We start from the raw sequence: 14,145 nt of genomic DNA, 5'->3' as shown, positions 1-14,145 counted from the left end.
AGTTTAAATACTTTCTATTAATGATACATTTATATTATATTCACATGAATGTCAATATATTGAGAATTTATATTATAATGAGAATTTATAATATATGAGAATTTCTAGACAAATATGTCAATAAATTGTCAATTTCTTGACATATTTGTCAATATATTGACATGAATGGCAATTTATTGACATGAATGACAATTTAATGACATATTTGTCAATATATTGACATGAATGTCAATTTATTGACATATTTGTCAATAAAATCTCAAATATTATAAATTCTCAATATATTGTCTATATATTTACAAGGATGTATTTTATTGATAGTTTAAAAGGATATATTTTATTGTCAATAAATTCTCAATAGATCTCAACTGTCACTTTTTTATATGTAATTTTTTCTATAATAGCGATTATTTTAACTTAATTCGTCTTAATTTATTATATACCATCATTGTTTGAAATTTAAATATACTTAACCATTTTAAATACTTTCTATTAATGATACATTTATATATAAATGATTATATTTGTATTTATATTTCAATTTTATAATTTGGTGTGTTTGAAAAAGAATTCTGCCCAAGCTCTCAAAATTTTTTAAGAAAAAATCAAAATGTTGGTGATCTCCGCCGCCACCGGGTAGGCCTTCTCCGAGGATTATACATTTATATTTTTATTTACATTTCAATTTTATAATTGGTGGTGTTTGCAAAATCTGCCCAAGCAATCTAAATTGTTGAAATTACAAACAAACTCCCGGGAGTTTAATAACGTCCCGGGAGTTTGACTGGAAGTCCCGGGAGTTTAGTAAACGTTTTATTTATTTTATACTATTTTTGAGTAAATATACGTTTTTATATGTAATTTTTTCTATAATAGCGATTATTTTAACTTAATTCGTCTTAATTTATTATATACCATTATTGTTTGAAATTTAAATATAGTTAACCAGTTTAAATACTTTCTATTAGTAATACATTTATATATATATGATTATCTTTGTATTTATATTTCAATTTTATAATTTGGTGTGTTTGAAAAAGAATTCTGCCCCAGCTCTCAAAATTTTTTAAGAAAAAATCAAAATGTTGGTGATCTCCGCCACCGGGTAGGCCTTCTCCGAGGATTATACATTTATATTTTTATTTACATTTCAATTTTATAATTGGTGGTGTTTGCATAAAAATCTGCCCAAGCAATCTAAATTGTTTAAATTAGAACCAAACTCCTGGGCGTTTAACTTATGAATTAAAACAATTTAAGTGCCCTCCTTGAGCTCGTTGCCAGAGTAAGGCATGGAAAAGACATCTATGTCATGAAATAAGTCGCCTAGAGCTTGTCGTCGTCGTCGTCTTTGAGCTCATCCGCCTTGAGCTTGATCGGAGCATATGATTATACATTTATATTTTTAGGTATATTTCAATTTCATAATTGGTGGTGTTTGCATAGGATTAACTGACATATCTACTTCAAAACGCCAAGCCGACAAGCTCGAGACCAACAAGCTCAAGGATGCCTATTTCAATTTTATAATTTGGTGTGTTTGAAAAAGAATTCTGCCCAAGCTCTCAAAATTTTTGAAGGAAAAATCAAATTGTTGGTGATCTCCGCCACCGAGAGCTACTCGTGGTAGGCCTTCTCCGAGGATATGACCGGAGCATAGGATTATACATTTAAATTTTGATTTATATTTCAATTTTATAATTGGTGGTGTTTGCATAAAAATCTGCCAAAGCAATCTAACTTGTTTGAAATTTAAATATAGTTAACCAGTTTAAATACTTTCTATTAATGATACATTTATATATAAATGATTATATTTGTATTTATATTTCAATTTTATAATTTGGTGTGTTTGAAAAAGAATTCTGCCCAAGCTCTCAAACTTTTTGAAGGAAAAATCAAAATGTTGGTGATCTCCGCCACCGAGAGCTGCTCGTGGTAGGACTTCTCCGAGGATTATACGTTTATATTTAAATGTCCATGATCACGCACGCAGGTTTAAGCCTTGCTGCTTCATTGCATATCACTTTCCCAGCTTCCCCTTCAACTATCCTCGCCACTGTCTTTACCTATTATTTATTTATTTTTATATAAGACATCACTTATTAATTATTTTAAAATTCGCACAAACAACCACAAAATAGTAATAATACTAATATTTTTTTTTAAAATTAACAGACTAAACCAGAAAACAAACCATGGCTATTTCGAAGGCGTCAACAGCAAGCTTCTCCATCAGTTGCTGAGTCGCCTCGTAGACGAGATCGTTCCTCACACCTAAAAAAAATAATTATAATAACATAAAATTAATAATCACATTTGGCAGCACGATCTCGTCGCCTCCGGAGCTTCTTCGTCGCCTCCGGAGCTCTTTCACGGGTCCTTGGTTAGTTGGGGGCGACATGAACGACGTCGCCTCCAACTCTGAGATTAGAGGAGGCAGGGACAGAGGTCCCGGCCAGTTATCTGCTTTCAGAGAGATGATTTCGGATTGCGACATCCATGACTTAGGTTTCGAGGGAGACCCCTTCACCTGGCGCAGAGGAGGTATAGAGGAGCGCCTGGATAGATGCCTTGCGAGTCACGAGTGGAGCGATCTCTTCCCTTCGGCCGCAGTTCGTCACTTGAGATTCCGGAGATCGGATCATAGACCTCTTCTTCTGCTTACAGCGGGTTTCGGAGATCGCCGGCGGCGCAGGAGGCCGAGGCGTTTCTTCTTTGAGGAGTCTTGGATAGGTGAGCCTGAGTGTGACGAGCGGATCCGTAGAGCTTGGGAGACGGGCTAGAGTGGTGATCAAAGTCCGAGCTTAGCTGACGCGATCTGTCAATGCAGACAGAGCCTCTCTCGCTGGGGCGGAGAGAGGAACAGAGAGACCAGAGACAGGATTGAGAAGCAGAAGAAGATCGTTGAGCTTGCAGGACTATCGGGTCCGGATTTCTGTATGGAGTCCTTCAGACGGGAGGAGAGACAACTTGACGCCTTAGTCCAGAAGGAGGAGCAGTACTGGAGACAGAGGAGCAGAGTGTCCTGGATGCGGTGCGGGGATAAGAACACGAAGCTTTTTCACCGCAAGGCTTCTGCTAGGAGGAAGAGGAACGCTATCAGAGGATTGGAGGACGACCACGGGGATTGGCACAGTGGAGACACTGAGATAGAGAGGATCGTCTCCGGTTACTTCGGTGACATTTTCTCTTCAGCGAGGCCTTCTTCGCAGAGAATCGAGTTAGTTTCTGCGGGCGTACAGCCTAGGATCTCAGAGGCTTTGAACACCGAGTTGGAGCGCCCTTTTGAGCCAGGGGAGGTGAAAAATGCGCTTTTCTCGATGGATGCGATCAAGGCCCCGGGAAGTGACGGCTTTCCCGCGATTTTTTACCAGAGATATTGGGACGTAGTAGGCAAATCGGTCTTGAAGACCTGCCTTGGAATCCTTAACGACGGGGACGAGGTGGCCACCATTAATGATACTGTGGTCACCCTTATCCCCAAAGTTGAGGACCCGAAACGGGTCAGCGATTTCAGACCGATTAGCCTGTGCAATGTGATCTATAAGATAGTGGCCAAGTGCTTGGTCAACCGTCTTAAGACTACTATGCACGACGCTATTTCTGAGTCCCAGAGCGCTTTCGTTGGTGGTAGACTGATCTTCGACAATGTCATGGTTGGTTTCGAGGCTCTCCACACGATGAAGCGGAAACGCTTCGGTAATGGTAAGTGTGCGTCTCTCAAGCTTGACATGGCGAAGGCTTTCGACAGAGTTGAGTGGGCCTACCTGGAGTCGATGATGCTGAGACTGGGATACAACACGCGGTGGGTGCACCTTATCATGAGATGCATTACCTCAGTCAGATTTGCTTTCAACATCAACGGCTCAATCCGAGGCAGTGTGACTCCTTTCAGAGGCCTCCGCCAGGGGGACCCTCACTCTTCTTTCCTTTTCCTCTTCTGCTCTGAGGGTCTCTCGAGCCTCTTTCGAGCGAGTGAGGAATCTGGAGCGATCTCATCAGGAGTCCGGTTCCGGGACCTTCATGTGTCACACCTTCTCTTTGCGGATGATAGCTTGGTTTTTTGCCGAGCGACACCTGACGAGTGCGAGAGGGTTACTGACATTTTACGGACTTATTCTGAGGCCTCGGGCCAGATGGTGAACTTTCTAAAGTCCGATGTCTGTTTCGGTACGGAGGTTAGCGATGAGGAGGGGGAGGTTCTGGCTCAGATCCTAGGTGTCAGGAAGACGGACTGCCATAAGCGATACCTGGGTCTTCCCGCTTTCACTTGTCGGAGGAAGGCGGAGCTTTTTGGATTTGTGAGAGACCGCGTTTGGGCTAAGATTAAGAGTTGGAATGGCCTCTCCCTCTCGCAGGCTGGCAGAGAAGTCCTCATTAAATCTGTCCTTCAGGCGATCCCCAGTTACGTGGCCTCGTGCCACAAGATCCCGCTGCGTTTGATCAGAGACATCCACTCGGCGATCGCCAGATTCTGGTGGGGGGGGGGGGTGGAACAGCGACGAAGAAGATCCACTGGTGCAAGTGGGAGGACTTCACGCGACACAAGTCAGTGGGCGGGATGGGCTTCAGAGATCTGGAGAAGTCCAACCAGGCCCTTTTGGCTAAGAGTGTCTGGAGGCTTATCAGGAGACCGGATAGTCTGGTAGGACGAGTCTATAGACAGAGCTACTTCCCCGACGGTGATATTATGACGGCTCTCCCTGGCTCGTGTAGCTCTTCCATATGGCGCAGTCTTCTTTGGGGACGTGAGATCATTCAGTCCGGTTCGAGATGGCGGATCGGGGATGGGGAGTCTATGTTGGTCATGGGCGACAGTTGGGTTCCGAGGGACAGACCGGCCACCTGGATTGACCCCCCTTGGATTCCCTCCGATATGCGGGTAGCTGAGCTTATGAGACCCGACGGTAGCTGGGACGTTGATCTTATCACAGCGATGTTCGGTGAGGAGGATGCTGCGGCGATCCTGAGCATTCCGTGTGGGGGTGAGGATACTCCTGATGTGCGTCGCTGGCATTTCACTGAGAACGGAGAGTACTCCGTCAAGAGTGGCTACCGCGTCGCGATGGAGAGTGCCAGTACTCCGGTCGCCAGCTCTTCAGATCCGACGGTGATGGAGAAGTGGTGGACGAAGTTCTGGCAGCTGAGAGTTCCTCCTAAGGTGAAACTCTTCTGTTGGCGAGTCTGTTTAGGCCAAATCCCGGCCAGAGCAGTCCTAGCCAAGAAGATGATCACCTCTGATGATAGCTGCCCTGTCTGTCAGGAGGCGAGATAGACTGTTTTCCACGCGTTTTGGGGTTGCAGGTGGAGCAGGAGAGTCTGGAAAGAGGTGGGCTTCGGCCACATTCTTCCGCCTTTCAGAGACGGCGATGCTTTCGACGCTATCCTCAGAGCGACGGAAACCCTCGAGGTTCGTTTCCATGCGCTTTTCATTACCATTATTTGGGAACTTTGGAACCACAGGAACAATGTCTTGGCCGGGAGATCAGCTTGGAGCCAGCCACAGCTAGTCCAGTGGACGGTGAGCTTCCTCGAGGAGTACAGAGCGGCTACGGTTGGGGAGACTCCATCGAGCACTAGGATGACTACGACCCCCAGATGGACCCCCCCAGGGACGGGACCCTCTCGATTAACGTCGACGCGGCACTCGCTCGCGACCGTGGAGGCTTCGGTGTCGATTGTATAGTTCGAGACCACACCGGAGAGGTGATTGCCTCGCAGACGCTATTCCTGGCTAGGGGGTTCTCCCCCCAGCTTGCGGAAGCGTATGCTGTCCTCCAGGGCATAGAACTAGTTCGCAGCGTCGGTGGCAGGAGAGCGGAGATCCAGTCTGACTGCTTGGGGGTGGTGAGGATGATCGATGAGGGCGTGACGCTTGTGACAGAGCTTGGGACGATCTTGCACCGCATCTTCAGAGAGGTGAGGGAGCTTGAGGTTTTTCGCATTATGCATATTTCTCGTCTTTGTAATGTTGCTGCGCATAATCTAGCGCGATATGCGGTTAACCATCACTCGTCCTCGACCTGGCTGGGTTTAGTCCCGCCTTGTTCGGAAGAGGCCATTCGGGCCGATGATCGCGAGTTGAGGTCCCGCACGGCCTCCTAGGGCCCTGTTTGTTCGAGTTTATTTTGTTTCTTTACCGTTGGTTTCGGTTTCATTCTTATCCTTGTAACCACGGTTTTCCTCCGCCATACGTGAGGGTTTTTATGATATTTCGTGGCACCGATCACGTTTCCTCAAAAAAAAAAAAAAAAAATTAAACGACTCACAATGATAGAATTTTGTTTTTTTGTGTGTTTAAGTTAAGACGTGTCATATTTATTTATTTTTTTTTAAAAGACTCCCTTTTCTTGATACATGGCTACTTTTGCTGTCGGCAAACTTTAGCTGAAGATTACATTCTCTCACACCACGTCTTAGAAAAGATAAATAATATTTATTAAATATTGCTCCATTTGATTTTAATTGTTGCATGGATTTCAATTTTTAATTGTTGCATGTAAAAGTGTATGGAAAATTTGACTTTCTATACGTTTTTTTGGTTATACTACCAAATTACAAAAGAGAAATTTTATGTCAACCTAAAAAGTCTAGAAATATTTTGATTAGACCTCGTATATTCAAAATATATCAAATTAGATTTTTGACTATTTTTTTTACAGTTTGAAATGATTCAAGAAAGTGTAAGACGGTTTAAGATGAAATTTAACAAAATATTGCGATGAAATTCAATTACTTTTTAAGATGGGTTTAGGATGCTTTAAGACAGTTTAAAATGGTTAAAAGTACAACACTAAAAGTACTATCCTTCATTACTATATTATTAAAATCAATAAAATAGTAAAATAAAGTTGATTTGGTAGTGAAATTGATAATCAACTAAAGCTAAAGTAATATAAAATTCTTTATTTTTTCCGTGTAACATAATAACACACCAAATTTGGCCAGATATGTACACACACTAAAATATAGTGTTGTATTTGCAGTGTGATTGTAGAAGATTTTGCACTATATTTGATGATATACCGTTTGGTAGGAGTTCGCTTGAATCAATTCCGTGTCAACATATGACTAAAATATAGTGCTCCATTAAAATCTTTAAGTTTAAACATACTTAATTAGTTACAAATCTCTCTTTGTCTTTCATGTTTAGGCATCGCCGCATATTTTACATTCTTCAACGACAATGTTGCTGAAGAGATATTCATTAAATTGTTCTAGAGGCGACGTTTTCGTCAAAGATAGTTAAATAATCAAAATAAATGACACAAGTATTTGACTTATTTATTCGTAAATATCTGTGACAACACTGTCATCGAGATTCAATTAATTTAAAAAAATATTTCGGCTAAATTTTAAGCTGTTAATTTTTCTTTCTCTTACCATTTCGGAAAAATGAATCTCAGCCAAATAAGAGATACCCGTTCATATTTTAAAGGTAAAGCATGTCCATTTTTTGTAGTTGTTGCAACCGACTATACATATTAAGCAAGCAAAGAATGGAGTCTAAAAACTAGAAAGTGAAGTTACATGTCAACTGATCAATCTTTGACCAAGTTTTGAACACAGCTAGTAAAGCAAACCAAAATAATAAGAAATTAAAAAATTTTCAATTACATATATGGTGTTGGGTCATATTTTCTCCAGCCCACAAAAACAAATGGGCCTCATGGGCCATAAAAAAGACTATAAAACAAAAACAAAAACCCTAACTGAAGGAGAGGCAGACGGCCGCCACAAAAAAGAAAAGAGAGAAGAGGAAGAGATGGAGAGAGGGGCTTCTCTCCTCCACTCCCAGATCTTACGACGAGGATGGCTGAACCACCGCCGGACAACGTCGTCGAGCACCGCGAACCTCCGGTGAGCCCCACGAAGCCCTCGTGCCCACGAGCCACGGCGAAACCTCGGACCGGCGAGCACCGTGAAGCCTCGGATCGACAAGCCATGCGAAGTCTTGCGCCGGCGAACCACCATAAAGCCCCGTGCCGGTGAACCGCCATGAAGACCAACGCCACCTCTCAGGCCCCATGACCACTCCTCAGGTCTCAAGACCAACCTTTAGGTCCCGTGACTCTTGGGTGCGTTTCATGACCATCCTCCAGGTCCCATGGCCAACCGTTGGATCCTGTGACTCCCGTCAAACAAGTCACAAGGCCAAGGGGGTTGAAGGGCGTGCTATCGCCGCGTCATTAGGTCCCATGACCCTCCATCAGGTCCCGTGACCCATGGGTACTTCTCAATAATATCTGGAAAATCATCCCCAGACGAGGTCGGCCCCCTAGGCGAGCTCGACCTCCAAGCAATCTCGGCCTCCAGGCAGGCTTGGCCTCCAGACGAGCTCGACCCCCCAGGCGAGCTCGACCTCCAAGCGATCTCGGCCTCCAGGCAGGCTTGGCCTCTAGACGAGCTCGACCCCAGGCGAGCTCGACCCCCAAGGCGAGCTCGACCACCAAGCGATCTCGGCCTCCAGGCAGGCTTGGCCTCCAGGCGAGGTCGACCCCCCAGGCGAGCTCGACCACCATGTGAAACCCCAAAACCTCGCCACCAAAGAATTAGAATTTTGAATTAGTATTTATTTATTTTTCTTGTGTTATGTATGTGTATATATATGTATGTATGTATATATATATATATGTATATATATAGGTGACGAAATGTTCAGCTAATATACTGCCTTATATCCTTTGATTATGTCAGTACTAAAATTGGTGTGTGTTGATTTAGGAAGTAAATATATAGATAGGATAGGAAGCTGGCAAACACGTATGTATATACATATATAAGGTAGCTATGAAAAAATAGCTATTGTAATTATACAGTATAATTATATATGTATATATTAAGTAAATGTACCAAATATAGCTATTAACTTTAATTTGAATTTTTCAATCTGTAGTAGTCTCGTGCAAGGCTTTTTTTTTGTTTTATTATACATTTGGAGTCAATCACAATCTTTTTCTTACTCAACAAAGAAAACAAATCTAACAACCCAATAATGCACCATTAATGAAATTAAAGTGCATTTTTTCCTCTTTTTGCCTGTTACGGAATGAAGTGTTGAAGCTAAAACAATTCTTACTTTTCAGCCTTTCTTTACCCACTTCCCTTTTCTCTTATGCTCTCTAAATCATTTTCTTTTTCCTCTCCATTTCTTATTCCTTAAGAAAATTTTTACACAAAAAAATATAATAGTTGAACCTTTTGTTCGCGGACCTCTAAGGAGCCCTCAACGTATTTTCGATGTTTTCTTTTTGTTCATCTCTCTTATGGTGTTCATATTGTTGTTAGGTAAGATATATTTATGAAGAAAAAATATATATATAGTCTTAAACATGTTGTATTTGTCATATTTTAGGCAGTAAGAAAACGTGTGAATCATTATTAGCTACGCATATTATTTTAGTCTGATTTTTTTATACCGAAATAATCAAGATGTTTATAATATGTATATTAAATTTCATAATTTTTGGACAAACCGTTTTGTTTCTAAAATTTAATTATGATCAGCGCGCATAATTTTGTTTTCTGTTTCAAACAGCAAGGTTTTGATTCAAAATCAAATAGCTAACAAAGGAATGGTGATTTGATATTTTTATACCTGAATAGTATAGATGTCTTCGGTATGTATTTAAAATTTTATGATTTTTAGTTGAATGGTTTATTTTATAAAAAAACATTTACCATCGGTGCGCATATAGTTTTACATTGATTCAATCAGCAAGGTCTTGTTTTTTTTTAAAATACCTAGAAGATGTATTTTTTAATGAAATTTTTATACAAGATACTTTTATATGTTTATAATATATGATAAAATTTTGATGAGTTTTTAATTAGCAGAACTATTTATAAACTGAAATTTTGGACCAGTGCGCAGATAGGTTCCAGAAGTTTTTTTAAAGCGTCTTATGCTTTTAATTTAGTTCTGTTATTTGGGATCCGATTTTGGTAACACCTCTGAAGATGAAAACGTTCAGTTATTTATTCTCTAGCTTCTGTAAAATTTTCAGAATTTTTTTTCCAGAAAACGTTTTTCCCCGATACTTTAGGATTAAGGGTATTTTGGTCTTTTCATGTCCAATTTTCATTTCTGGAATTCTTTTTCCAGCAGCCTTGTATTTTTTTAAGAGTACCAGAGATAGTTAGTGATAAGCTTTATTTATTCTTTCTTTCGTTTAGGTCCCGAGCCAAATACGTTTTCCGATCGTTCGATAGTTTAAAGTCGCACGTTCCCGAAACAAGGTTAGAATAATCTCACTACAATACGGATTAGTTTAAAATTAATTTACGATGAGTGTGTGATCTGAATTGGTTAATATGTGTTATATGATTGATTGTGTGATATCTCTTATGTGCATGTATATGTTATTGAGTGATTTGTGATTATTATGTTGTGACTCGTTATGATGAGTTTATGTATGAGTTTAGTACAATTTTGGCATAACATGTCCTATTTATTAGCATGTGATTATTATGTTGTGACTCGTTATGATGAGTTCATAAAGGGAGTTTTCTCATATGATATGTTATTAGATGGTGCGAACTATGGGAGGTCGCAGCCCCGTAGTTCGTTTCCAAAGTGTACACTGAAATTGGTAAGACTACTCTAGGGACACCCCGAATAAAATATGATAAGACTTATGATACGAAAGACCATGACACTATTAGAATTTAAAACACTAATAACCGGATCATGCATTGCATTACTCATCTCTTTTTGTGAGTCATAGTTATTCTCGCTGAGCGTTAGCTCATATTATGTGTATTCGTCCGTATTGTAGGTAAGCAACAAATGAACAAGTGAGAAGGTGGATCAGCGGCGTTCGATGGCTAAGGGGTTGGGTTGTGGTTCCGCTCACTCATTTAAAAGACTTCCGCTACGAAATTTTCTAAATACTCGGTTTGAGATTTTTATGCTTAAGATACTTTCCAAGTTTAATTATTTTTGCAAAACTGAAGTTGAATTCTTATGGTTTTATTTCCGTTGAATATCCCAACCATCTACTTTAGTTTGGAATTCCGAATTAATTATTTCTCTTATATTCATCAAATATTTTTGTAAGATTTCAAATGTTGGTTATTGTCAAAGATTGTTTTATTTTAAAGTCCAAAATTTATAAATATATGAAACGATGTTTAAAAAAAAAAAATTATCCACTATTTTTTTTTCTAAGTAAAAGAATTAAGATAAGTATGACGGTCCGAAAAGTCGGGTCGTCACAGTTGGTATCAGAGCAATGAACCTACGACCACCCTCGCTATTCGATCGCACGGCTGCATCCCCTACTCCAGTAAGTTAGTTTGTTTTATTTTGTTCATTTCTTAGTCTTTTTTTTTTCTTTTCACTTAGATGCCTATGTCGAAGAATTTGAGGACAACCACCCGAGAGGTTCAAGCCGACCGTAAGGCCTTTGAGGCTTTCATGAACTCGAATCCCCCAACACTTTTCGGAGACGGAAGAGCAGATGATTGTGCACTTGCTTGGTGTACAAACATGGAGGAACGTGTCCACCTGTTGAAGATACGTGGTCCTCTGCAGCTCAGTATGGCAGCATGTCAACTTAAGGTGCCAGCACTCTCCTATTGGAAGGAGAAGCTCAGGAAACACCCAGATGCGGAGTGGAACATAATGAAGGAAGGTATCCTGCGCAACTTCACCCCAAAAGGATTTGAGGAAAAGATCACGAGACAGATCTATCGTCGAAACTCTGAGACATGGAGGATGATGCCCGAAGAAACGTTCGAGGATTACTACCACCGGTTTAATAACACTTTTAGCCGCCGACCAGAATCAATTACCGACGAAGAGCTGATTCAGCTATTTTGGGATAAGCTATCCGATTTCGAGAAAACTGAGGGGAAGGCTAAATTTTAGAAACCCCATTCGAAACCTTCTGGATCTACGCTTGAAGAATTCCTTTCAGACATGGAATTCCTCATATACCCCGCGGCATGGCTTAGAAGAAATTTTCCTTCTGGGAGTGACGAAGAAGATGAAGATGGAGACTCACTGGATGATTGGAGGATGGGATCACCCGGAGAAGAATCGGAGGAAGACCCTTCTGAAGATGATCTAGACGAGGATTAAATTCCTCTTGCTATTCTAGACTTATGGTTTATTTGTCTTTCCTTAAAGTTTGAGATACCTTTTATACTTTTGTTATGGTTTTGGTTTTGCTTTAGTTTGAGTGATATGCTCGAATTGGATTGCATATTTTAGTTATATTTATTTTATGGGAAATGCACTCTTCTTTAAAGAGTTTTATAAAGTTTTATGTATGGAGTATGTATGTGTTTTTCTTTCTTTTCATAATCGATCCCTTCTAGTAGCCAAAAGTAAAACCCTAATCACGGCTATGTCTTCGAGTTTTTAGATGGAAAACGTCCCTGCTGCTCGTGGACGGGGTAGAGGAAGGGCACGAGGCCGAGGAAGAGGAAGGGGCAGAGTTGCCACTGAGGTTCCTAATCAAGATGCCCATAAGGCTGCCTATTTTCCCGAACAACAAGAAGCCGAACATCCTCAAGGCCCTGCCCCTGCTGCTCAGCCAGCTGGCCAACCTGATCTGGCAGTTCTAGTTACTACCTTACTACATCGCGTCGAAGCTCAAGAAGCTGAGATACACGATTTAAGGAACCAGCTTCATCAGGAAAATGAAGAGGTCGAAGAAGGGGAACAACCGCCACCGCCACCGCCACCCTATGTTCCCATGCATGCGGCAGCTCAAGCCATTCCTCAGGGTGTACCGCAAATGGGTCAAGTCAATGTTGCTGTTGACCTATTCGAGAGGTTCAGGAGGATGAGGGCTCCGGAATTCGAAGGATCGACCGATCCATTAGTAGCTGACGAATGGATATCGGAGATCAAGACGATCTTCAACTTCATGAACATAACCGAGCAGGAGAAGGTCATATGTGCCTCATTTGTCATGAAGAAAGATGCGCGTTACTGGTGGGAAACAGTGGCAACAAGGAGGGATGTGCGAACCATGACTTGGGATGACTTTTTGGAAGAGTTCACCAAGAAGTATTTCAACATGAAGGCAATGAATGTGCAACAGAAGGAGTTTGCGGAGCTGAAACAAGGCTCGATGACCGTGACTGAAGCGGTTAGTAAGTTCAACCAATTGGCGAGACTGTGCCCACACTTGGTTCCGACAGAGGCCGAAAGGGTCAAGACGTATGATGAGCATGTTTCGACCAGAGTTGGCTTTAGCCATTGATAGTGGAAGTTAGCCACCTACCACGGTTGCCGATTGTCTTGAACGTGCCATGCGAGCTGAGTATCACTTGATCCAAGTGAATGAGGAACGGGCCCAATTTTATAAGGCTCGGAAAGAAGATAGGGCTCAAAACAAGGGTCCCGACACCAATAAGAAGCCAAACCAACCAAGTAACCATCACCTCAACCGTAACAATCAAGGCTTCAGGGCGCAATCCCATGGAAATGGGAATGGGAAAAAAAGGACTCATCCCGGTAATGGAGGTAATGCCAATAACAAGGTCAAGGTAGAGGGGACAAATTTTCCAATATGCAAGACTTGTGGAAAGATGCATCCTGGAGAATGCCGGAGAGGGACCGTGACCTGCTACAAGTGTGGTCAGCCGGGTCACTTCCTCAAGGACTGCCCGAAGCCGAATTTTGTTCAGAGTGGACAGTACCAGCCTCAGAATCAGAACGGCCGACTCAACTACATGCCGACCGCACTAGAAGGGCCACCAATCTCTTTGGGTCGTTTGGAAGCACCTGCATCCACCCAAATGCCACCACCAGCTCAAGCTCGTATCTACGCCTACACCAACGCCGATGCCTTAGCCAGCTCTTCGAATGTAGTAGCAGGTCAGCTTCCTATAGCTCATCTTGATGCCTTAGTATTGTTTGACTCTGGTGCTACGCATTGCTTTATTTTGTTAGAACTGGCTAGGAGATTAGGCGACAGTGTAGTGAAAACTAAGAAGGTTTTCAGGACGGCATTACCGTCTGGCGATATGTTATTATCGGAATATTGTCTGAAAGAGGTTTCGATAATTATAAGTGGACAAGAGCTAAAGAGTGACTTCATTGTCTTAGAAATGAAAGACTTTGATGCCATCTTGGGTATGGACTTCTTGGTGGAGAATAATGCAGTGATCGATTGTCGGCGAAAA

Source organism: Urtica dioica, chromosome 8 (assembly GCF_054948205.1).
Source record: "Urtica dioica subsp. dioica isolate 48M chromosome 8, U.dioica_male_clone48M_v1_H2, whole genome shotgun sequence".
In the NCBI taxonomy this organism is placed as follows: domain Eukaryota; kingdom Viridiplantae; phylum Streptophyta; class Magnoliopsida; order Rosales; family Urticaceae; genus Urtica; species Urtica dioica.
Note: the sequence above shows the minus strand (reverse complement) of the source record.